Raw genomic sequence first — 25,759 nt, 5'->3', positions numbered from 1 at the left:
CTGGGTCACCACTCACAAGATAATTACCTCTTCCATATTCTCGAGCTTTTAACATATAGATTGCACCTTAATATAGAAAGTCTGAAGACAACCTGAGCAGAAGAAACACGAAGGAGAGAGCGATCGCCACCATGTCCTACCGCGGTATTGTACCCATAGACGCCTCATACATATGCATCGGTCCAGAATGACATACGATCAGAATTTTTACAAATGTGTTCAAATTGACCAAGTTAAAAAAAAGTAGACTAGTTATAAGGTAAAATACAGCCTAAACGACAATAATCAACTCGATGCCTTTAAAAAAGCTACAGTAAACCATAAAAGTTTAAGTAACTAAACCTTTACTATTATTAAATAAAATAATAATTGCTATAAACTATTTATTATACTTCATTAAAGCAGTTTTTCTGTGTATTTTTCTGCTCTTTCTCCTGTAGTGAGCGGTGTACCTGAAAGCCTTCTGAGGTCTGTCCACTTCAGACAGATAAGGAGGATAATGATTAACTCTTTTCCCAACCTAGAGATTATCTACCTTGGTGATCGCTCTGAAGAGATTGTACTATCTAGGGTTTTTCACTTTATTAAGCCATTAGATGCTTTTAGAAGTTATGACTAGATTTCAGTGTATACAGGAGAGAGGGATCTGATTTACAGAAACTGCTTAATAAGGATGGAAGGCTAAAGAAAGCAGCACTTCATGTCATCCGTGATGTTATCTAAGATCCTTTACCTTGTAACATTTTCACAGTGTACCCCATGTATGTATCTGATCACATGAAATCACAGCATGCCTCCATGGAGAATGGGGAGCAGTAGAAGTCCATGATGGCATGCTGTGATTTCATGTGATCAGATACATACATGAGGTAGATGTTAATGTTATTGGGTAAAACAAATGTTACTGGGTAAAGGACCTTAGATGAAATTATCCTGGTCACATGATATGATGTTCCCAGTGATGCAACAGAACTCTGTCTTAAAGGACATGTACTATCAGATTTACTGATGGTAGATGTCCCAAACTTACTTGATTCCTGTCTGTCAGGGGTTGATCTCGATTTCATAAAGTCCTGGGACATTGGTATTGTTCTAAAAAAGACTTTATAAAGATATTCAAAGAGACGGAGGTGCCTCTTAGCTCCTGCCTCCTGCTTATATATGCACTCCCCCTCCATGTTCAGGGTGTGTGGTCCCACCCACTGATCCGCTGACGTCAACATCAGTGGGTGGAGCAGGTGCCATGAATACGGAGGGGGTGTGCCTATATTCAGCAGGAGGCAAAGCAGAGATGCACTTGGATCATCCCGACAGACGGGACGAGCCAGTAAGTTTGGGACATCTACCATCAGTAAATCTAATGGCACATGTCCGCAAGGCACTGTTTAAAATATTTGACACATCATTTTCTACCTACCTCTAATGATAAGTAAACAGAGCTGTATATGTCTGTAGTTGAATATTGGCAGCATGTCCTAGCAGTGAGACCTGTCAATCAGAACCAAGGAGGCGGGGCAATGCAACTAAAACTTAATACGCAAGACCCCATTAATATCATTGAACTCACCTAAGGTAAACTGCATATAAAAGTTTACAAACTAATTTTTTTTATATCATTTTAGCCGTAAAAAGGAACCATTTAGGGATAAGGGCAATGTTTTTAATCATAGTTTTTAATAAAGTATTTATTTTGGGTGGGTTCATTTAAATGACAGGTTCTCCGTAGGTTCAGAGTTGTTTCTTCAGCTCTATCTGTGGGGTCATAGAGAATAATGGAATACAGAAGACAACATTGCACTTCGCTTTATTAAAGACGACAACGTTAACATGTGAGGCACAAATACATCTTTATTTATATGCACAAAATACACATAGTAACAAGTAAAGCATCAATATACACCGCTACCTACAAGACCATGAAGATAAAGTCCGTCTACTAGTATAATGCACTAAGCCAGCAATTCTCAAACTTTTCTGCGGCCTTGCATGCACCCATTGGAGGTAGCCATTTTGAATCGAATTAGTAAAGGGAGATTCCCCATCTTACAAATTTTCAGGCAAATCCAGAATCCATGGGGATAGATTATGAATCATTGAGACACCCTGTAAATATACCATAAAAGATAACTATAAAAATACACCTTCAAAAACTTTTGGTAGTGTTAAGGTCCAAGTAGGCTCCCTGTCAACCCAGCCCTTGGCTTGACATGTTCTATGTTAATTAACATAGATTTCCAGATGGCCTTAGGATCCACCCTAATCTACCTGAGGTAAAGGTCCGATAAGTTATGTCACAGGGCCTCAGGGAGCCTAAACTTTTAATCGAGAAACAACATGGCTGCCATTTAAAGGGCCACTGAACCTAAATTCCAAAGACACAAATTCCATCAGCAGAACTAAAGATATGTGGGATAAAATAATGATCATGTGGACAGTCATCCTGACTGTAACCAAGATGGAGGGCACCAAAGTTAACCTCTTACTATTGGATGACGACACATTGGATAGCCCCGGACCATCTACTTCCATCCAACTTATTGAAAACACAATGTCAATGTGTACATGCTAAAATGGGGGTAGACAATCTTTGGCTTCTCGGAAATCCATACTCCCTTTTTTTTGGTATTTTAACAGAATTTGAAAACACAAAGGTCTCATCCCCTGGGTTATACGGGTGCCAGGTCTTCAGTTTGAGAATCGCTGGAGTAAAGAAACAAGAGACAAGTGTAATATGAAATAGGCCAAGTCCACTGTCCCCCATAGCAACCATGCAGCCTGATTATTGAGAAACAGCAGCACCGGCCCTATTTCGAGAAGTGTGCATTGTTTTTGTATATTAAAAAAAAGTGCATTTTACAAAAAACTATGAAAGGTCATGTTCGCCCCGTGTGTGATTGCAAATGCTAAGATGCAATCTCATAAGTGCATCAGTTCTTGGACTATTCTGACCCTTAGCCAGTGTAGCCAGTCTAGAATAGAAGCATATACGGTAAGTATCATAGGGGCTTCATTAAGTACCCACTACTGTCCCTAATTTTCTTTCTAACCATATGTTCTATTTCAGTAAAAATAATTCATTAATGACTATGACACAACTAAAAAATGTGCATATCGTTATGACAACGAGTAAAAATAATTCCATCAGTTCTGTTTTTTTAAGTTATAACCCTCACAACTAGCGATAGAAAATCGTTTCAGGTTCAGATATGTGAAAAATCATTCCACTGGTTCGCCAGAAAATACAAAAGTAGCACAATAGTTTGACTACATTTAAAAAATTGGCAAATCAACCAGATCTTATCAATTTTTAAGTTAAACTAATTAAATATGAATATATATCTTAATGTATGAGGTCAGGCTACACTAATGGTATCACAGTGATGAAGTAATGACTTCTTCCTTGTTGCCAATGTCCTATTGATATGGGATGTATAGAGAGACGATCAAGTCAAAGGATTGCTTCATATTGTGGAATTTTTTGGTTCGAATCTGAATGTTTTCGGTCTAAAACTAATGTTGTTATAGCATATGCTTGGATAATGGTTTATAACCCCCTGTCGTCCTATACAACACTCATTGTTTTCATAACATATTACGCTCTTTGCGTGAATTTTTTCAACATTTTTTCACTTTCCCTCGTTCAGGTAAGCTCTATGAAGAGCAATAGGAGCATCTAGCCGCCATTTTGAAAGATTGGTCGAAAGCAAAGTAGCATTTGGTTTTGATTCGGTGCCTGAATTTCTTTCTCAATGAATTGATTTGCTCATCTTTAGATATATACAAAGTTGAAGGGGTCTTAGCCTTGATCACAAATGGTAACTATTGCCGCTACTACTTGTAGTATTATTGCATACGTTTCACCTTAAGTTCTTAAAAACGAACTATGAGAAGGGAACCGGTTGAAAGGACAGGCTCTGTCCAAACCCTACCTAGGTTGAAACAGTGGGTGCAATCATACTTAGTAAATTTCCCTCTGATGTACAGAGGTGACTCAAAGGATGGAGGACTCTTTCCGATTCTTAGGAGTCAGGGTTGCAGAAAAGTTATCATCTAAAGGGTCACTGTATATTAATCTTTTTCTGTATCTACCAACAACATGGCCAACCCTTTGGGTGGTAAAATTGTTGGGATAGTGCAAGTTTCAATTAGAGCTACGTAGAAGAGTTTGGGGCATCATTAACTTCCCATATAATCTTAACCCCTCAGCGCAATGGTGGCGGTTCCTGCCATCCCCTCAAGCTTCGGCTGGCATGTCAAAAGAAATGACAGTGACCCTTAAATAAGCACTATGGGAGGGTTTATGGGTAATCAAATGATGATGCAGTGGTTTGGGGCTTGTCCTGGTAAATGGGTTTATCTAGTGAAACAAGTTTAAGAAACCTGAAGTTTCTTTGTAGCCCTTTTTTCAGTAGACTCTTTGGTACCCAAATCCCTTTAGCTCAGGGAGAGATTCCTTTAATAAAGCATCTACAAAGCGGTTCTTTAGAATCAAATTAGAGAAATCTTTAGGCAGCCCATAAGGGATAAGGGAAAATTACCCAATACCTGGACCTCTCTGCTCCACTAACCATTGGTTGGAGGCTTTGGCCTATGGCCCTCGAAAGTATCTTCTCACATGCAGGATGACATTGATTAAAGTAAGTCACCAGCAAAGAGAACAAGTGTTTCATTTCTATAGGCCAGTCTAAATATATGCAAATGGGTTTAGACCGTTGCAAACTAGATCCCGAAGTAAATGGCTTCTAAATTACCAAAAGTCAATGAGAACCTGTTGACCCACTCAACCTCTCCACGATCAGTGTCAGACTGGGGTTCCTTGGGCCCACCAGATAAAATTCTTCTGGGGAATTCATCATCCCCTAGGAAAAAGACCCTACTAGCCGCCAAATTATCTGTATCTCCGGGCTCCAGTAGTAGGTTAGAGCCTGGACCCATAGGAGGATCCCCTGGTACTCTGGTGGGCCAGTCCAACACTATCCGCACCTACTGCTATATTAACTAGCACAGAAAGGAGGCAAACACTGGCCACATCCATAGATGTAAGAGACAATGGAACCTCCACTCCTGAAGTCTAAGAAAAGGCAAGTAATGGGATGGACGGACGCCGATGATGATGTCGTTTGATGATCCTTCTTTACATTTGACAAAATCCAAATTATAAATCCAATTATGGCTTTTTCTCACACATTGCTGTAATAGCTAATGGCTCCTTATAACAGTCTCGAAAAATGGGATATGAACAGTAAAACCAGAGATCTATGAACAATTCCCATATACATAGATTGGAGTGCTAGAGCCCGTGCTTGACCTGCTGCTCCAAAAATAAATAGGTAGGGCAACCCCACTCACAGGATCAATGGGGTCACAGAGAATAGACCCCCACCAATCTGATTGTCATCCTTTACCCTGTGGATAGGGGATAACAATGATACTTGGTACAAACCCTTTAAGAAGGCTAAGAATGGACATTGGGGGTGTAAAACAGGGTCTCCATGAAAAAAGTGAAAGTGCTCAACCCCTTCTATAAACATAGAAAAGTTATACTTACTGAATGGATCCCTCAGATGCTGCCTGACCCCGCCCCCATACAGGGGCGTGTCATTGCTACAGCCAATCACTGATTGTAACAGCAACCCATTACAGTCAGTGATTGGCTGCAGTGATAAGAAGCCTCGAGGTTAGGATGTCATTGCTGGAAGTGGACATGCAGAGCGACGGAGGCAGAATCGGGAACAGACCAATGGGGTTTCATGAAATTAGTACATTTTTTATACAGAGTAATTTATAATGGAGACTGTAATTTTATGGAGACTGTGGATCTGGGATGTAGGTTATGATTGAAGTGAAGCTACATGAATATTACTAATATTTTTGCTAAAAGCCTTCTTAGGGAATATTTTATGTTTATCAAAGATTTTATATCAGCCTCTAGCGACCACTGCAGGAGAAATGAAGTATTACACAGTACTGTTCAGAAAATGGGTGACCATGGATTGCATGGTGAGGCTGAGCTCATGGTCGATAATTAGACATTTTGTGGTCCCATTGGGTCCAAATCCCTAATCACTGAAAACAAGTATTTTTTCACAGATCTCCGGAATCACCCCTTTATGACACCAGGTTCTGTGAATAAAGCCTGAAAATTGAGGATTCAGAACCTTCCATCTGTGGGTCATAGACAAGAGACACTGTGTAATTCCTTATTCCCCCTATGGTGGTGCTGCCAGTAAATTGTTTAGTTGCTGGAGGGTTTTCCCTAAGTTACAGATGATCACCAGGAATAACGGGGGTTGCAGAGCAGGCAGCTGATTGGCTGCATGTAGCTCAGCTTGTAATTGGTGATTATGGCCTGCTGGGATTTCCTGCTGTGAGGCAGACAGGCAGAGCTCCTTTGTCTAGTGTCTGTACTGAAAGATGCAGGGTAAGGAGTGGGTAAAATAATTTAAATTAAACATTTCTAGTCTTTCAATGGGGCAGAGAATCATTCCCTTATAGAGATTTATTTTATATTTATGCCTTTGGGCAGTCTCTTTAATGGGAACCTGTCACGTTGAACATAGACCAAATCTACAGGTGGTGTGTTATAGAGCAGGATGAGCTGAGAAGATTGTACATAGTGTCCTATCTGCAGGCAGCATGTTATAGAGCAGGAGGAGCTCATCAGATTGTACATAGTGTCCTATCTGCAAGTAGCATGTTATAGAGCAGGAGGAGCTGAGCAGATTGTACGTATGTCTCATCTGCTGGGAGCATGTTATAAAGCAGGAGGAGCTGAGCAGATTGTACGTATGTCTTATCTGCTGGGAGCATGTTATAAAGCAGGAGGAGCTGAGCAGATTGTACATAGTGTCCTATCTGCAGGCAGCATGTTATAGAGCAGGAGGAGCTGAGCAGATTGTACATAGTGTCCTATCTGCAGGCAGCATGTTATAGAGCAGGAGGAGCTGAGCATATAGGACACTATGTACAATCTGGAGGCAGCATGTTATAGAGCAGCAGGAGCTGAGCAGATTGTAAATAGTGTCCTATCTGCAGGCAGCATATTATAGAGCAGGAGGAGCTGAGCAGATTGTACATAGCGTCCTATCTGCAGGCAGCATGTTATAGAGAAGGAGGAGCTGAGCAGATTGTACATAGTGTCCTATCTGCAGGTGAAAAAATGGATAAACACGTGTACATAAAGCGATAGCTGCATAGAACCGCCCACAGAAAAAATCATACTGGATCTTTTTCACATAAACTTTATATCAATCTTCTCTATACTAGGATGTCCTCAAAAAGTACTGCCCGTGCAATGTGACAGGTTCCCTTTATATGTAATATGTAAGTAAATTACCAGGAAAAAATGGGACACAAAATACATCATTTTCCATTCACGTGACTATAACTTTAAGGCTGAAAGAAAAATGGAACCCAACCCCCGCACTCCCAATATCTCAGATTCTATATATGCTTTATTCTGATAACCATGAATACATTATTTATTAACAAAATATTGCTAATCATAAGAACAGGCCGCGACGCCCAATGGTAATAGAGTCCTCGCACCAGATTTTCCAGTATGAATTGGCTTCTAACATTTATTGCAAATGAGATTTTTTTTTTCTCCTGCTTTCCCTAAGAAAAGTCTTGCAAACCGATTCATGGTCGATTCGTTGGGCTCAAAGCCTTTCGAAGAACAAAAACTAGGAGGGCTGAGAGACATGAGCATACAGAGATGTGTCGTCTGAAAAGAACTCAAGGAAAGAACCTAAAAACCATGGCGTGTAGAGATTACGAATTAATCTTCATATAAATCACAAGGTAGCAAACTGCGTGCAAGGCTCGAAGCAAAGAAGTGGGTGGAACGTCGTCTTCAGTCGATGATCAACCACCAAAAAGTTCTCTCCGTAAGGCAACTGTCTCCACGTTCCATGATTTTCCTCTAGTAATGATTGACGTCTTACCCTGGAGAAGAAGAAAGAAGAAGAACTTAACATGAAAAAAGTATGACCAATGGCAGAAATTGTAAAGAATGACATTTTTTACAAACAATTCTAATTGGAAGATTGGAATCCCCACCAAAAAGGAGCTTTGACACCCGATTCCACCCCAGTCAAAAGCCTGTCACCCAGCCAAACCAGTTCCCTACCCGGTACTGAGGAGACCCAACCAGGTCGAAACAGCGCCGTCTACAGTTGAGAGTCGCTTCCTTCTGGAAGAGATATACTGGTTTGGTTTTAATCCCCGCATCATTTCATTAGGCTTCCTGAAAGTCATGCTTGATGTCAAGGGAGCTGCTTTACAAGTAGTTAAAAGAGGCGTGGTTTTCCATATCCCAAATCTGGAAAACTTTGCAAATTTCTCAGAATACCCTAGTGGAGCATCAATTGCGATAAGTTTCCTTTGTAAGAAGAACCTTTACTTCCCGACTCCAGACTTTATGAGAAGTCAAACGGCACTCATATCAGCCTGTGATCGCTCTTGCCCCATCTCACAGTAATGTGTTTAAAATACAGAAATAAGCAAACATTCTGCCACGTGCCAAGGACTGAACTGGACCCCTTTCTTAAATTTTGTTTTGTGAAGTTTTTAAAAAAATTCAGAGAATGGGGTCAGTTCCCAATCCTACCCCATCCTAGGCGCCAGACACAGAATAACATTTTTTTTAAAAAATCACCTCATTGTGGTGGTGTTTACAATGTCCATTCAGACCCCTTTGTCAATAGATTCATACATATCAAAAAGTTATACAAATACATAGTTAATATGGTTAAAAAAGACATATGTCCCTCAAGTTCAACCTAGGAAGGAAAGGGCAGGGATGTAAGGGAAACAATGCTATAGCATAACATAACCCTCAAAGTTATTTTGAACCTTCTCAAAGCTCTCTGCTGTGCTCTGCTCCTGAGCTCTCTCCCTGCTGTGCTCTGCTCCTGAGCTCTCTCCCTGCTGTGCTCTGCTCCTGAGCTCTCTCCCTGCTGTGCTCTGCTCCTGAGCTCTCTCCCTGCTGTGCTCTGCTCCTGAGCTCTCTCCCTGCTGTGCTCTGCTCCTGAGCTCTCTCCCTGCTGTGCTCTGCTCCTGAGTTCAGCTATACTACAGATTCACAGATCTTACAGTAAAGAAACATTGTCTCCTCTGGTGATTAAACCTTGTTTTCTCCAGACAGAGACAGTGCCCCCTTGTCTTTTGGTTTGCTTCAGCCTGAAACAACCTTCCCCCATAATTTTTCAAGACTAAATAAACCTAATTCTTTTAATCTTTCCTGAAATCTCCATACCCCTTACCATTTCTGTAGCAGAAGAACACAGCAACAAGTACTGTAAGGGCTGACGTTACAATGGTTCTGAGGAAGTCACATTAATAACTCTTTGCTACAAATCACAGCGCAAAGTTGAGGAAAAATTTTACAAAATCACTCATAACTACTTTTTTGTTTTAAAAAAAGCAGATGGCCCAATAAATTATGTCACTTCTGGAGAAGCTTTGGGTTTGTACCAGCAGAGACAGTTTCCCCCCCCCCATAACTGTAAGGTGGAACTGTTCATGCGGCCAAGTATATTTTTGGACGTCAGAGAGACACAAGAGGATAGAAGATACATTCATTCATACAAATGCGACTTTACACTGGCCCCGCTCCAAGTCCCTGAGCTGCCGACGGAATCAAACAGATGTTGAACAGAAGTCAATTTGGAAGAGTATCCCATACCTAGAATATTAACCGATCGGTAAATCCCCCTCAGGGGTCGTATTCTTGAGACGTCTAAAATTCTTCATTTTATGTCAGAGATGTAGCTAGGCTTTCCTTCACTTAGGATAAAGGATAAAGATCTTCCACCCTAGCCTAATATCTAAATACCCATTCAAAGGCAACGTGGATTTACGACACCTTCAGGAACCAACACCAGTTTCGTGGTGTAGTGAAGAACACCCTATCATCTGTGGACCCTATAGGACAGTGATGGCAAACCTTTTAGAGACCGGGTGCCCAAACTACAACCAACACCCACTTATTTATCATCAAGTGCCAACATGACAATTTATACAGTAACTTATTGCTCCCTTTTCTTCCACAACATTCAATCGTTTGCCCCCCCCCCCCTCAGGACACTAAAACAGCTGAAAGCAGGAGGGCAGATTCAGACATCATTGTAGCTTCTCTCCAGGGTCTCTCTATACAGGAAGAATCATGGGGCCAGCAAGGGGGCCCTGTTTACACCTTCTCACTCTTCCTGCAGTTCCAATCAGTCAAGGATGCATCACCTTAAAAGAGCATTGGGAGCAGCATCTCAAGTTGTCTGGGTCTGCTGGAAGATTCAAGTCCTTCCTGGTCCAGCCCTGGGGAGTCAGCCTGGGTGCCCACAGAAAGGACTCCAAGTGGCACCTCTGGCACCCGTGCCATAGGTTCGCCATCACTGCTATAGGATCTCAGCAGGTGTCCTGCAGCGTCTTCCCAAGACTTTGTAGAAGATCACATTATGAACACTTCAGGAAGCTGGTGTACATATATTCCAGCAGCACTCTAGAAGATTAACAAGCTTCTGTTAGAGACTGTGCCACTAAGTGAAGTGACAAGGGAAAGGGTTAATTTTTCTAGTGGCTCGGTACAGCCTTCTCATACTTGAAAGTGTCTGGTGAGCTACACAAGGTTGGGAACCATTGCTGTAGAGGGTTTATTGAAGGCTTCTTTGATGGCTTTGGTGCAGGAGTATATAGATATTTTAGGAAGATCATGTCCTCACACAGCTGAAGACCATCACACAGTCACACCATTAAGTGCAGACTTTCCATTATAGTCTGAAGAACCAGGATCGGCAATTTTTATACTTTGCAAAACTTCACATTTCAGGTGATAAGTGAATTTTCAGCACTTTTTGAAAGTAAATTCTCGTAGAGCTGAACATGATTTATCTAAATAAGATCGAGAACCATGGAAGACTTTTTTGCCGTAGATGTCAGTTAAGCCTTCAACATGTCCATCTATGAAGAAGCTGCTGACTGCTGATTTCGAATACTCTCCGTAGGACAAATCCCGTTGCTGCTTATATGGCTAGGCAACCTGACATCACAAGAACCCAACCCAACAGATCCAGCACCGATTAAGCACTAAAAGTGCCCAGATGCTTTTATATCACACTGGTTCTCTGGAATGTTCTTTACCTTTCTCATCTTTGGTTAATCCTTATGGAGAAGTTTTTTTTGAACCTATGTATTTAAAGGGGTATTCTCTCGTCTGGGCATTCACATTCAGTTTGATAAATCTGCCATATATAAACATTTCTTCAATTGGATGTTATTAAAAAATATGCTCCTGTGTGAAGATAATTTCTCATACATGTAGTGATATGGTCCCTTAGAAACAAGACTGTGTCATTGGATACGACCACCTCTGCCTGAGAGATTGCACAAATAAACAAAAAGGTTTTGTATATGAAATGTCCGGGAGTTACTGCGGGCCGTCTTGTGGTAATGAACGCTGAATCCTGGTGGTCCGGCAGGACTCTATAGTGCATGTCTGGCCACTACTACCAGAGTGTAAGGTGGTCGTAACCGAGGAAGCTCTCTCGTTTCTAAGGGACAACATGGCTATGTTTATGGGAAATTATCTTCACACAGGAACATTTTTTTTAATAACATCCCATTGAAGAAATGTTTATATATGGAAGATTAGTGAAACTGAATGTGAATGCCCAGACGTGAATACCCCTTTAAGTCATTTTGGGAAACTCCATGGGAACCAGGTCAGATGTAACCAAAAAAAAAGTAAAGTCTACCTGCCCTACTCTGACTTCTGGTTCCACAATGACTTCTGCTCTCTACACAGAGTTCTAGAAGTGCCAGAGTTCATGAGATCCAAAGCAGCCAATCAGTGTCTTTTGTTTGCCCCTGCGATCTTGGATTGGCTGACATCACTGGGGGCCACATGAACACCTACACCTCTTATTTTTGCAAGAGTGTTAGTGAACAGACGGCAGAAATGATACCATGAGCCAGAAAAGGGTAAGTAAGGTTTGTGTTTTCTTATGCCTGCCCCAGTCCTAGAAAACCCCTTTAAGACATGAGATAAGTTATTGGAGAGACCATGTGCTGGTTTCGAACACCCAAGAAAGCTTTTTTACAATATGTTCTGGCATGTTTTATTTTATTTTGAAGGGTTGCCATCACCAAAATATTTGTGGAAAGTTCAGATAAGAAATCTCACGATGACTTTACCGGATAACCGAAAATCTGTTTAAACCGGTAAGGATTTTTCAAAAAGTGGTTGTCAAAAATTACAAAAGGTTATATTGGCTGAGATTCTTTGTGGATTCCATAGGTGGATAGAAAACCTTATCCAAAGCCACATCAAAAATACTTTTGGTCTTGCAGAAAGTGGAAGATTCTCCAACGACAGATGAAAGGAAAGGAGAACTGTCCACGTTGAGGAAATAAGCCACCACCAAGGAAGACTCTTACTAAGTGATATGTAGGCGGAGTGATGTATTGAGCACCAGTTTTTGAGGGAGTATGGGGGCCTTAAAGGGCAAGATAGAACCCTGGTAGGACAATAAGAGCTCCATGAGTAGTAATTGTGCTTTCATTCTATCCCGATTCTGTTTCATTTCCAATGGCCAACTGGAAAACCTTATCCAAAACCACATCAAACCTTTTAAATCTCTATCCTAAACCTTTAAGTCCTGGAAAACGTTGAAGATTCTGAGCCAAAAATCTCAGGTCAGAACCCTTCTCATTGCTAGTAAATGGGTAAGGGTAGGGAAGGGGCTCTTCACGCTCAAGTGATATACAGGAGGCTTAACCTTCCTTGTCACATAGGAGCCGCATAGGAGGACATCATATAGACAAGAAACCCAACAACTGGTCAAAAATCTTGTATTTTAGGTGGGAGGTTCTTTACTCTCCAACAACAGATGAAAGGGAAGGAGGATTGTCCATGTTGAGGAGAAAAGCCACCACCAAAGGAGTTTAGTGGAATTTTGCTCCCTTTTCCCTGAGGAAGACACTTAGTGATCTGTAGGCTGAGTGATATATCGAACACCAGTTGTTGAAGGTGTATGGGCACCTTAAAGGACATCCACCACCAGGATGAAGGATTGCAAACCAAGCACACTTACATGCAGGTGTGTGTCCCTTCTGGTAGGATCCACTTTGTTGGAAGGAGTTTGTCAAAATTTGACTCCCTTTTCCTTGAGGAGGACACTAAGTGATATGTAGGCGGAGTGATATATCGAGCACCAGTTGCTGACGGTGTATGGGCGCCTTAAAGGTGTGTCCTACCACCAGGATGAAGGATTGTAAACCAAGCACACTTACCTACTGGTGTGTGTCCCCTCTTGCAGGATCCACTTTTCTTTAAGCTTCTTATACTCTTGTTGTTAAGAATTAAAGGCTTTAAAAATGATGCAAATGGAAACCTGAGGCTCATTTGCATACTTTTAAAAACATTTTTTTGTAAAAACCAATGAAAAAGAAGCTAAAAGAAAAGCGGATCCCGTCAGAGGGGGCACACACCAGTAGGTCAGTGTGCTTGGTTTACAATCCTTCATCCTGGTGGTAGATTTCCTTTAAAGGGCAAGATAGAACCCTACTCTAAATTAATAGGACAATTAGAGCTCCACGAGTAGTACTTGTGCTTTCGTGTCACCTAGAAGTTCCTCGGAAGGCGCTAATAATAGGGGACACGTTATTTTACATGCGGCACAAGGGAACGCCGTCCCCTTACATATCTCTATGTACTGTATGATTGGCATATAGACACTTTACATGGAGCCTCAGCCCAGAGTTAATATAAAGAAGCGAAATGAAAAGCCTGATGGCTTCTACAGGACAAAGCAGACATTTTGGGGCGATTCACGATTCCAAAACAGCATCATGCTATAGGAAGAAAAAAAAAAAGAGATGAAAAGGGAAAACAAGGAGCCTTGCTGTGCAGGTGAATGACCTGTGGGAGCAGACCTTGCCTGCCAGGATTTCTACACATTGCAAGCATCAGACACAGAGTAACTGATTAGATCATCTTCTACCTGCCACCGACTAGGCTCCGGAGACTAATTAGAGGAAGTACTGCCTGCACAGGCACCCCATTGACACCTAATTTGCTCAGCCAAAGCCCTTGGGGAGAATGTATTATCTGTGCAGCTGCGCTTTCTGCCTTACTGAATTTAGACATAAGCAAAGCAGCTCCACTAAGAACAATAAGGCCTAGACCCGCACAATGACATACTGGGAAATGCACAAATACATATAGAAACCGCAAGAATCCAGGGACGGCCCCCGAGACTAGTATTTTCTCACGGAACAAAAAATAATGAAAAGTAAATATTTTACAAGATACCACATTTTTTTTTACATTTTCTTTTACTTAATAAAACTATTACCATAATAATAATACTAATAGATTTGAAAGATTTTATTTAATTTATGTTATTATTATTATTTTGACTATTTATTGGATAAATTGAATAGTTTATCCACAATTTTTTGAACCTATAAACACCATATACCTATATCTTGATAATGACTATTACTTTACTTGATTTATATTATCTTTTGTAATTCATTGGATAAATTTCATATTTTCACTATTTTTACTTAAGATATAAATGGACTTTTCCATTGATAAATTGCAAAAAAATTAGGAAACCAAAATGTGTTTTAAAATGATTTTATAATAATAATACTAATTAGAAGAATATTGGGAAATATTGGGTCATAGTGAAATTATTTTCTCTATTTCTGTGTAATTATTAATTAATACTAAGTATTAGAATTTTTATTTAGTTTTTAGGTGTTATTACAGTGGTTCTCAACCTGTGTTTCGTGACCCCAGCAGGGGTGGAACGACCAAAACACAGGGGTCGCCTAAAGCCTTTGGAGCCACAATTTTATTGTGTTTTTACTGTAAATCGCATGGTTTGGGGTCACCACAACATGAGTAACTGTATTGCGGGGTCACAGCATTACAAAGGTTGAGAACCACTGTGTTATTATGTTATGATTTCTATTAATATTAGTTTTGTATAATTTCTTGTTTGAATAAATGTTAGGCTTATTTCACATGAACATGTGCCCGCTGTGCCGTAGCAATGTCAGTGCACGGGAGTGGAGGAGGGGGTGAGTGCCGCTCGCTCCTGCCCCTCTCGATAGAAAATAGAAGCCACACGGCCGCAAATACGGCCAAAGATAGAGCAGGCTCGGAACAAGCGCTCACCGTACCAAGGCCTGCATGCCATAGCCGTCTATGAGGGATGTATGTATGGGACGCAAGCTTGCGGCTGTACATACGTCCCTTGACAGTCATGTGAATAAGCCCATATATTTTTTCTTTACATGGCCAATGAAAATTGTCTTATTTTCAATTTTTCCAATGTACACATTTACTAAGATCCGTGTGACAGTTTTCTGTCGGACTTTGCACATTCTTTCTAGTGCAAACTCCTTGCACGGGTATTTAAGAAGTGTCCGCGCCACATCTGTGTCGCACGTGACCGTTTTGTGTCGAGGCTGCACTGGTCTTCATGCAACACAAACTTCTGCACTGAAGGGGGCGCTCCGGTGCTCAGTCGTGCACTTCTCCAAAGTGGTGCCCTCTGTTGGAGCAGTGCAGGGGGGCGCCAGATTCATGCAGAACATGCACCAGAAATCCTGAATCTGGTGCCCCCTGCACTATACACAGGTAACTGCACATAGTACACAGTGCACTGGTATTAGTAAATGTGCCCCAGTGTGTTTTATTTTGTTCCGGTTTTTATGTTTAATTTAAACCTTGTACTAGAGGTCGAGCTATTATAGTGATTGGTACCAGTCATGTCCCACCTGTATAGATCTCATCTTGTACGAATAAATGATATTAAATGGTGGGATTCTGGACCCAGACCTGAATCCGAACACCCATGATCGGGGCTTGTGGTTCTGGTCCGCTCATCACTAATAATGGGTCCACAGCTTTCGAGCACAAGGCATGAACCCTTCCTACCCCATAATCTGGATGAAACACACATTGATGAGCCATTGATTGATTTTGTATCATGATAGATACAACCAAGTATCACCGTAGGTTTCGGTGAAGTTATAATACACACAGAAGTAGATAGGTCCCATACCAAAGACTAGAACGTATCCCTTGAGTAAACAAGCAACAAAGTTTTCAATACATCTGGTCAATAAATAGGATACATTTGACAAAACCCTAAAAATCATACAGCAAAGACACACATTTTATTCGCCTCTTATCCCATAAGTGCCCTATAAGGAATAACACCATCTCCTTTGTTCCAATAAGAAGCCATTATCGGGTCTAATAATGTTGTAGACCTAGTGGGGCTTATCGAGGTGCCCTTCTGGCAGGCCTAGCAGGGCCACTTCCTAAAACCCCTTCCCCTATTATGGGATTAAGCAGGTGGTGTGATATCCTTCGCCTCCCCCTTCCTTCCCTTGTTCTCCCCTATCGTCTTTACAATGCGTTTTTCTTAGAATTGTATTTGGGTCAGTGCTAGAACATCCAAGACGAGACATTTATTTGTTTAATTCTTAAAAGGTTGGACTTGATGGACTTACGTATTTTTACAGCCATATATACTATGATACAATCATAAAAACAAAAAAATCTTAGTTAAAGAAGAAACAAAATTGGGCATTGGAGGATTTTGAATTTTAATTTCTATATTTTAATCTAGATCTTCTGTTTGAAGCAAATCACCACAAGCATCAGTTTAAGGTTACATGACATCAGGGGGGGGGGGGGGTATAAGAGCCACTTACAATGGTCTATGGCCTACAGGGACACTATAGCTCAATAGTGAGTAAAGGCCATTTACTGACCTCTCCATATCATCCATCTTTGTTTCAGGCAAAGATGGGAATAATCTGCTGTCAGACACTTTTATGACCATACACCACTAGACACATAAGACTTGCCAAACCTGATGTTTTCTGTGGGTTCTTCTGACCCGTTAATGGGAAGGGATCCATGTTTCCTTGAGCTGAGAATCCATGTGTGGGGGTTTTCAGATGAATAGTTCCCGTAGGTTGGTAGATACAGATGAATTTTATGATGTGTTCAAAAATTAAAAGGGATTTCCAGAAGATAGGTCATTAGCATTAGATTAATGGGGTCCAATACTACTGGGTGATACGCAGTGGACAGATGAGGCAACTGCAGTTCATCTCCCATTACAATTTTTAGGGTCAGGTTTTGCAGCCCTATCAACCTAATATTGATAACCTTCCCTATGGTGAAACTTCTTATAACGAGACATTGGTGGTCATTTACTAAGGATCCGATTCGCGGTTTCCCGATGTGTCACCCGAATATTTCCGATTTGCGGCGATTTCCCCTGAATTGCCCCGGGATTTTGGCGCACGTGATCGGATTGTGCCGCATCGGTGCTGGCATGCACGCGACGGAAATCGAGGGGCGTGGCCGAACGAAAACGCGACGGATTCATTCGGACGTCGGAGGAACTACCTTAGTGAATCCCGGCCAGACCCGAATCCACCACAGAGAACGCGCCGCTGGATCGCGAATGGACCAGGTAAGTAAATCTGACCCATTGTATGGATTAAACATCGGAAAAGGAGTTTTACAATTGCCAATTTTTTGTTTTCTTTAAGGTTGATTCAGGTCTGAGTCCAACTCAGGAGGTCGTTGAAGCCCAATCCTCCTGGAGCTGTTTCCGGCATGGCCTCGGTAGCTGAAGATCGAGAGGTTGAAAAAGTATCTGCCCTTGTGGAGTCCAGACCTGGTGTGTGGAGATTGGATTAAACATCAGAAGGAGTTGTACAAATGTAATAAAATCCATAGAAAATATGTATTACAGTGATGTGGATAAAGGTGGAGCTCTAAATATCCCAACATATAAGCCCAGGCTTAAAAGTAAAGATGACTCAATTTCTCAAAAATGTTATTTGCCCTATTTGCCAAATTTTTTTTTAAATTAAAGTTGATTTGGGTGACTGATTCCAAATCAGGAGGCCATTGAAGCCCAATCCTCCTGGAGCTGTTTCCGAAATGGCCTTGCTGACGATCGAGAGGTTCAAAATCTCCAGCATCATGTGGGGAGATCAGGTCCTACAGCTCTGGTTCTCCACCATTGGTAGGACCAGGTCTCCCCAGGCTCAATCAGGGCTCCAGGAGGTCAGTTACATTATCAGAGGGTCCTGGTTTTGGAACGGAGCATTGGCAACGCTGGAGGTCAGTCACAGCTTCAACGAATTCCAGGTCCTGGGACTTCATTACCACAAACTGGATCAAATCAAATTTTCCAAGAAATTCATATTGAATTCCACTATGTCTAAGTCAATTTCTCATCTCTTCTTAAAACCTTTAGAGTATGGAGTATTTTCTAAATATCATATTTTTATTATTGTAACCGTATTTTAGTTATTTGATTTCCGCACAATATCGCCTGCGATTGGTAGAATCAATTGTCCCAGGGCCAATAGATTTAAATCAATGCAGTAAAATAAATGCCATAAAAGATGAAGGAAATCTCTACCCGGATTGTTCCAGAACTATAAAAAAAGCTCAGTATCATTTATCCATATTTAAACACCTTGGAGATTTGCTGTGTGCTGACATTTTTTTCATAGTCCTTTCCCTCTCTCCAGAGAATTGTGTAATTTATTTTCTAAACTCTTTTTTTTACTTTGACACTCCGGCAGAACCTCTTTCTTACCCCTTACATTGTCTAAGGAGATTTGCTGTGCAAAGAACAAAGTCTCCCAAGCCTTTTGCAATTACCATTTGAATCAGCTCTCACAGCACAAAGAATGGGGAGATTTCCAATATGAAGCTCTGTGTAAGGGAGACCGGCCTCCACCGGGCAGCGGGAGGAGGGGAGTGGGAGGGGGGGGGGCTTCAATATTTTATTATAAAGAATTTTGGTAAATAAGAAAACAAAAAAATTAACAATTTTTTAAACATATATATATATTATATTTTAATTACGAGACCCTAATCTATCTATATACATTATCTTTAATATATTGTATTTAGAGCATTTTATATACATTTATAGGAACAGATAAAAAATGTCCGATGTCTAAGTAAGGTATAAACCTATATTGTGATTTTTAGATCTGTAAGAAAATATAATTTTTTCAATAGAAATTTGGGGTCTCATAGACTTCTAGAGATTCTGTATTTCAGCCCCAAATGACCTGGTGTATCTACAATGCTGCAAGACAATATTAAAGGGGGCGTCTGAGAGGTCGTGGGGGGAGAGAGGTGCTGTACAGAAAATTAAACCTGTACTTACCTTCTCCGGCACTTCGGGTGTCCACATGATGCAGCCCTGGGACTGGGGACAGGTGGGCATGCCAGGCTGGCCGAAATTGTCGGAGCTGAGGTGCCGTGCCCCCGTAAACAAACAGGAGCACAGTACTGAGGGACAGTGGTGCGGGAAGCCAGGAGCACCGGAAAAGATAAGTGCAGGTTTTATTTTTGTACAGTTCCCCTCCCCAGCCACCTCTAGATTTTTTATAATCTCAAATAACCCTTTTAAATACTGAAGGCCTTTAGTTAAAAGCAAACCTCCAGGATATGACAGAGTACAAAGCACACCAAATCTTCTTAAAGGGGTTTTCCCAAAAAGACAAGTTAGGCCCTATCCAACGGGATAGGGCCTAACTTGCTGATCAGTGGGGGTCTCAGTGCTGAGACCCCCACTGATCGCTAAAATGACGGGTCTGACTGACCCCTCGTGACCCCACTGACCCCATGAGAGTAATGGAGCAGACGGCCGCACGGTGAGCGCAGCGCTCGGCAATTTCCGTCAACTCCATAGAGAATAAAGGAGCAGAATGGTCATGCGTGGCCGTCTGCTCCATTAGTTTGAGTAGCAGCGGTGGGTCGGTCAGACCCCTCGTTCTCGCGATCTGCGGGGGTCTCAGCACTGGCCAGCAAGTTAGGCCCTATCCGTGGATAGGGCCTAACTTGTCTTCGTGGGAAAACCCCTTTCTTCGGGAGAAACAGGAAGAGTCCTGATTACCCTGTCCGCACACAGTGATTGACAGTTAGAATCCTGATTAGCCCACCCACACACAGTGATTGACAGTTAGAATCTTGATTAGCCCACCCACACGCAGTGATTGACAGTTAGAATCCTGATTAGCCCACCCACACACACTGATTTGCAGAGAGAGTTCTCATTACCCCGCCCACACACAAAAGTGATTGGCAGTGATAGCCCTTATTATCCCGCCCACACACACCGGTTGTGTCTCTAGGTAGTGAGCAGCCATGGGGCAAGAATGTCCACTCTGCTGCCGGTCGTGTCCCCTTCACACTCCCCCTCCAAGCCCACTTGTCGTGGAGGTGGTGTGAAAGGGGAAATAATCACAATTAATAAACATTTTGCAAGTAATTGTGGTTATATCTGGTTTCTGTTGTAGAGGCCATGATAAATGTCCGAGTCGGCGTTTCCTCTGCCTTTTAATCAGACTTCTATATGTACGTCTTAGAGCTCAGCTTCTCTCCCTCCATCATATCCCGCTCTCCAAGACCAGAAGTAATCACCTGTAATGTAAATTGGTCAGGGCACTCGAGGGAACACTGTAATCCCTCAATTTATCAGATCAGTGGGGGGTTCTTGGGGATCAGAGACCTTCATTTCAAACAAGCATGCCCCATCCTAAAAAAATCCCTTTAAACTTTATTTTTCTGGACGTCCTGGCAGGTATATGGCAATATTTTAATCATCTTGAAGGAGATCTATTACACTGGATCGGTTCAGAGATGACTTCATTCATATCATTTTACATCTGACCGGGTTCCTGGGGCTCTTAAGAAGTGGAATTTTAAAGCTCATCCATCTCTTGTCATCCACTATGGATATTGTATATGATGGAAAAGATTTACTGAAAACAAGTAAAGCTGAGTCACCAAAAAGAAAATTCTGGTTTGTATGCGCAGTGGAAGGCCCCCCCCCCCCTGTCCTGACCTTATCTGATCTCCTCTTCTGGAGACCTTAATGTGGTGGTTTGCATTTGTGGTCTCCATGCAGTAAATAGCTGAAGGTCCAATCGTGTTATACTCTTCTCCATCCTCTTACTATATATAGAGGATAAGATTTATAATCCAGGTACAAGTATTTGGAGAAACAAAATTTAGTAAAAAGCCCCAAAAATTTGAAAAAAACCCATAAAAAGATGGCTGACCAGGAAGCAATTAAAGAGCCCAATGATGTATACTGGTAATGTGAAATTATATTGTTAATGCTGTCCATCTATATTAATATGTTCTCCTAATCTAATACCATGGATCATACCAATACTAACAGGTAGTTACATAGTATTATAATAAAACCACAGTTCTATAAAATCCACCGGTGCTGATTCAGAAGAAGATGAAGCCATAGAATGGATAGAATATCTTTACAACTCCGAACATGGCAGTAATAATAAATCTGTACATCAATATTCCATCTATCAATTTTTACTTTCAACAAAGACATCCAGGCTCCTACTGAACTTGGACATTGTATCAACCAGTAGAACATCCCATGGTAGTGGCTTCCGTAGTCACATTGCCCTTACAGTAAAGAATCCTGTCCATGATAGGGAAACTTTCCTCTAGAAGTAGAGAATTCCCGACATGTCTGATCCTGTAGCTTCCTTTTCCCGTTTTATAAAACATTGGGAATGTCAGAAGTTTTGATTGGTGTTGTCTGGGTATCAACAACCCCACACATTGCTAAAACGGAGAGGACACTGCAACACTTCTGCTTTGATCGGCTATACTCAACTTCCTTGAATAGCAGAGGATCGAGTTGTACAGTCTAACCTTTTCTATAGATCTATATACCACCTACTGATTTCTGGAGGAGAGCCAAGCCAAGTCAGAGACGAAGATGTAGAGTTCTACTTCAATTTACCAATCGATGGGGAACTCTGCAACCAAATCGCAACCGAACAAACATTTTACATTATGCAAAATTTATCTTTGATTGACTACTTCTCCCAAGACTACGCATTTTGGGGAATCAGGGCTATGCTGGTTATCTGGTAATCTAGGTTTTCTGGTTAAGTAAGGATCCTGCAATGCTCCAAGTCTCCTAGTAATAATTTATGTGTCAATAGATGTGTTTCCATCTTGGTACAGTATCATCTGCAGTACAGTCAATAGTCTCTTAAGTTAATCCTATTTATCTTCTGCTTTGCATAAATTCCATGGTCAGCTCTTCATCAACAAGAGACGGTCCAGTAAAACTAATGGTAGGAAAATGGTCTCTTCCAGCTTACTTGTGTGGTTTACAGCCATAATCCATGTAAGGGGAGCACCATCTGACGTCAGTCAGTCAATAGGGGCGACCCAATAAAACCACGTATATACATAAGCCCAGTAAACTTTTTCCCATCCCACAAAACCACAGGCCGTTTACTTTCTGACAGTAAGAAGTGAAAGTTTTACTATCCAAATTCACAGCCTCTTGTCCATCACTACAGTCCCTGAGCAGTTTTATCTCCTCCTACCGACCACGCACGACTTCTTCCAGTCCATGGACCAACTGTTTTAAGAAAATTATCCCAAAAAGTCTACATACGTAAGTCTTCGGGTTTACATCTACTGTCACAATATGGTGGAGCATGAAAACCAAGAGAACACAACAGCAAAAAAAGCAAAGACAAATTTTAATCGATAACCAATGAAAATTCACTAATAGTCAATGGGGGGTCTCAGGATTTGTGGATACCCAGTGGTGGCAGTGTTGGCAAAAAATAAAAAAGGAGCACATTTATCATACATTTTTGCTAAGTGCTAAGGCTCCAGCCTCCGGGGGGGAAGATGCGATGTACTGCGTGGTGGGACAGTTCTACATCAGGTCTGATCTGGCATAGAATGGTATCCTAGCCTTTGCCTGAATGGTGACCCTCGGCTGGTCACTGCATGGCCTGCATAGTCCCTTCCCCACCCAAAGGGCATAGAGGGCAGCGTAATTCCAGGTGTACAAGCCGTGATAAATCCCCAAAAGTGCAATTACCCAGACCTGAGTCCCGGTTCCCATGTCGTACTGGAAGTACATGGATTGACCCACTTTGGTCAATCCATGGTCTCCTCGGACTATGGAACATCACTTCTGATGCCATTATTTGCCAGAGTCCAGAAGTACTGGAACGATGCGGGACCCGGGAGCAGGGTAAGTAAACATTTTCTTTTTTTGCTCACCCTTAAAATTGTTCCTATTTAAACCCCCTAGGATTTAGCTTTGGGGAAATCTAGCAGTAAGTTTACGGTTTCCCTGCAGCGCTCCCGCAGGAGATATAAAAAATTACACATTACCCAATCACACCAGGGAAGACTTGCGGTTTCCATATTCCCGATTATGGGGATATCGAATATCAGGCCCAGCCCCCCGCAATAAAAAATGTCCTATCCTGTGTGTAGGGGATACATGACTCTTATGATAAAATCCCTTTAAAATGCCAAAAGAAAACCACCAACATCCAAATGTACATAGGACCTGGATTCAGTTCAGCTCCGGGGTATGGATTTGTTTGCCACAAAGCTCCTAAACTTCTGCTTGTCACAATAAGCCAAAAGTCTTTAAATATATTCCTGCCTGTAATCCGCCCGATACCTCAGAGCATGGGCCAAGCATTCTGGACAGGCCCCGGCACGCTCAACATATGTTGCATATTGTATATGTGTGTTGGGCAGCAGCATGAAGCCGCGCGCTCCACATTCCATGGGATGGTATCATTAACTGTATCCTACCAGGAGGACTTTCCAGTAATAGTTTATTCATGGGATATGGGAAAGTCCATGATTTCCTAAGCAGCACAAACAATAATAGCTTATGACGGAGTAGAAATGTAATACCTGGAGACATGTTTCTAGAAGTTCAAGGTTTTTAATTAACTACTTTTTAAGCTGTTTGTATGGTGAGCAAGTCCGATATTGATGCACAAGTCTTTGTTCTGTGTATATGGACCAGAGCCAGACTAGGGTTCTGTAGAACTAATGTAAATAGACTCTATTAGTAAGTTCAGCCATAAATGTGGCTAGACTTTTGAGGCCTACCAAAGGAACCTCTAGACCACAGGTGGGCCAGTTTTGTTAATAAAAGATTTCTTCCTCCACATCCCCATAAATCAACTTTATCTTATATTCCCTGGCATCAGAGTGGGGGTGTCCTGCTTGGCTTGCCCCTCCCATCTACACTTCCCTATGACCCATCCCTCTTCCGAGCATGTCATGTGACCAGGAGGATGTCGTCTAAGGTCCTTTACCCAGTTACATTTGCAATGTCAACCCCATGTATGTATCTGATCACATGGCAGTATCATGGGATGATCACAGCAGCCTCCATGAAATTCTACCTCTCTCCATCCTCCATGGAGACTGCTGTGATTTCATGTGATCAGATACATACATGAGGTAGACATTGCAAATGTAACAGGACCTTAAATGACATTACTCTGGTCACATGACATGAAGTTCCCAATGATGTAACAGAACTCTCTCTCACTGTTCCACTCCGCAGAGAGAACTGTCAATCAAGAACAAGGAATCGGGTGATTTGCATATAAGTTTACAAACTGATTTCTATGGAAAGGAACCAGTGAGGGATAAGGGTTAAGCATAGTTTTTTATGAAGTCTTTATTTTGGTTGGGATAATTTGCATGGCAGGTTCTCTTTAAAGGGGTTTACACAGGGTAGGCATTTAATATCAAATAGTTGGGTATCCAAGGCACCGTTTCCAATGACGTTAAATTGGGCAAGCACTGTGTCCTCTTCAGTGGGCACACATGTCCATACACCTCCACACCATCAACTTAGATCCCCAAGATCGTGAGCTATGTAGAGTCTTTGCAAGTTTACAAGGCTTCAGGAGATCAGATTTGAGTGAAGGACCTTTCAATGGATTTTCCAGTACTGTAACGTTAATGGATTTTCTTTACAAGATTGGTGGGAGACCCAATCTAGGCAACCTAGACGTGTAACCCTCTTCACGTTTCACCAGACAGAGATTCATATTTTTAGTAGTGGCTGCAGTGACCCATTTACGTGAGCAGAACCGAGGTGCTAGTAGGCACAACCACTAGTGAAAACTACAGAGCTAATTGACTTAGGTCCTTGAGTTGGCACCGGGGTAAGGAGAGGTTTGGTATTGTATCCCCTCGTAACCACCAGTGGCATTGAGGAAGAGTGACATAAACTTCCATCAACTAAAAGAGAATCTGAGTGGGGCAAGGGGCAAAAGCTTTAGAACGTGTAGCGCTAGTAGTCCCACCACTACTACTGGCTGAGACCCCTTTGATAAACAGGAAGACGCCATGATAGGTGGAGAACTGTAATAGACTTTTCTTTGGAGGCCTTAAAAAACATCAACTCTTGCCCCTGGAAATAACCTACCCAAATCCTGGAAGTAAACAATTGCAACATTGAATACAAAACATGGCGTCCAACCTTGGCTTCCTTATAGTCACTGGTTGACCCTGTGGCCCTTTGTAGCACGATCACTTTATACCTAACATACGCCAGGGTCATGGCAGCCTGACCCGATGCCACATCCCAGCAATATGCTATCAAGGCCTTTGAGACGACCCCATTAAGACTCTAGTAAATGGCCAATTAAGTGACAAACAATGGTCGGAATGATAATTCCCAATGATGCAATGGGATGTGACTCCTAATAACGTATTACAGTGACCCCGCGATAACCTCTCGACAATTACTCGCCACTAATCTCTGGTCGCTATTGGTTTCTGGAGTTCCCCCCCAATGCGTAAACCGGCATAGTGATGCGCGTTACTTAGATAGATTCGGGATTACGGGAA

At 41.8% G+C, this 25,759-nt stretch overlaps 1 protein-coding gene across 3 annotated transcripts in view; it reads right to left on the bottom strand.

The window, feature by feature from the left end:
- Positions 1-1,828: 1,828 nt before the first annotated feature.
- CDK14 (cyclin dependent kinase 14) overlaps positions 1,829-25,759 on the bottom strand; it is a 317,114-nt gene continuing 293,183 nt past the window's right edge. For all 3 annotated transcript variants that reach the window (XM_072154286.1, XM_072154287.1, XM_072154289.1), the window contains one exon: positions 1,829-7,947. The gene's annotated coding sequence lies outside the window, so the exon portion shown is untranslated. The remainder of the gene's footprint in view (positions 7,948-25,759) is intronic.

The sequence above is a fragment of the Engystomops pustulosus genome, chromosome 5, assembly GCF_040894005.1.
Source record: "Engystomops pustulosus chromosome 5, aEngPut4.maternal, whole genome shotgun sequence".
Classification (NCBI taxonomy): Eukaryota; Metazoa; Chordata; class Amphibia; order Anura; family Leptodactylidae; genus Engystomops; species Engystomops pustulosus.
The sequence above is the reverse complement of the archived record's forward strand: the minus strand, read 5'-3'. Positions and strand labels throughout refer to the sequence as shown.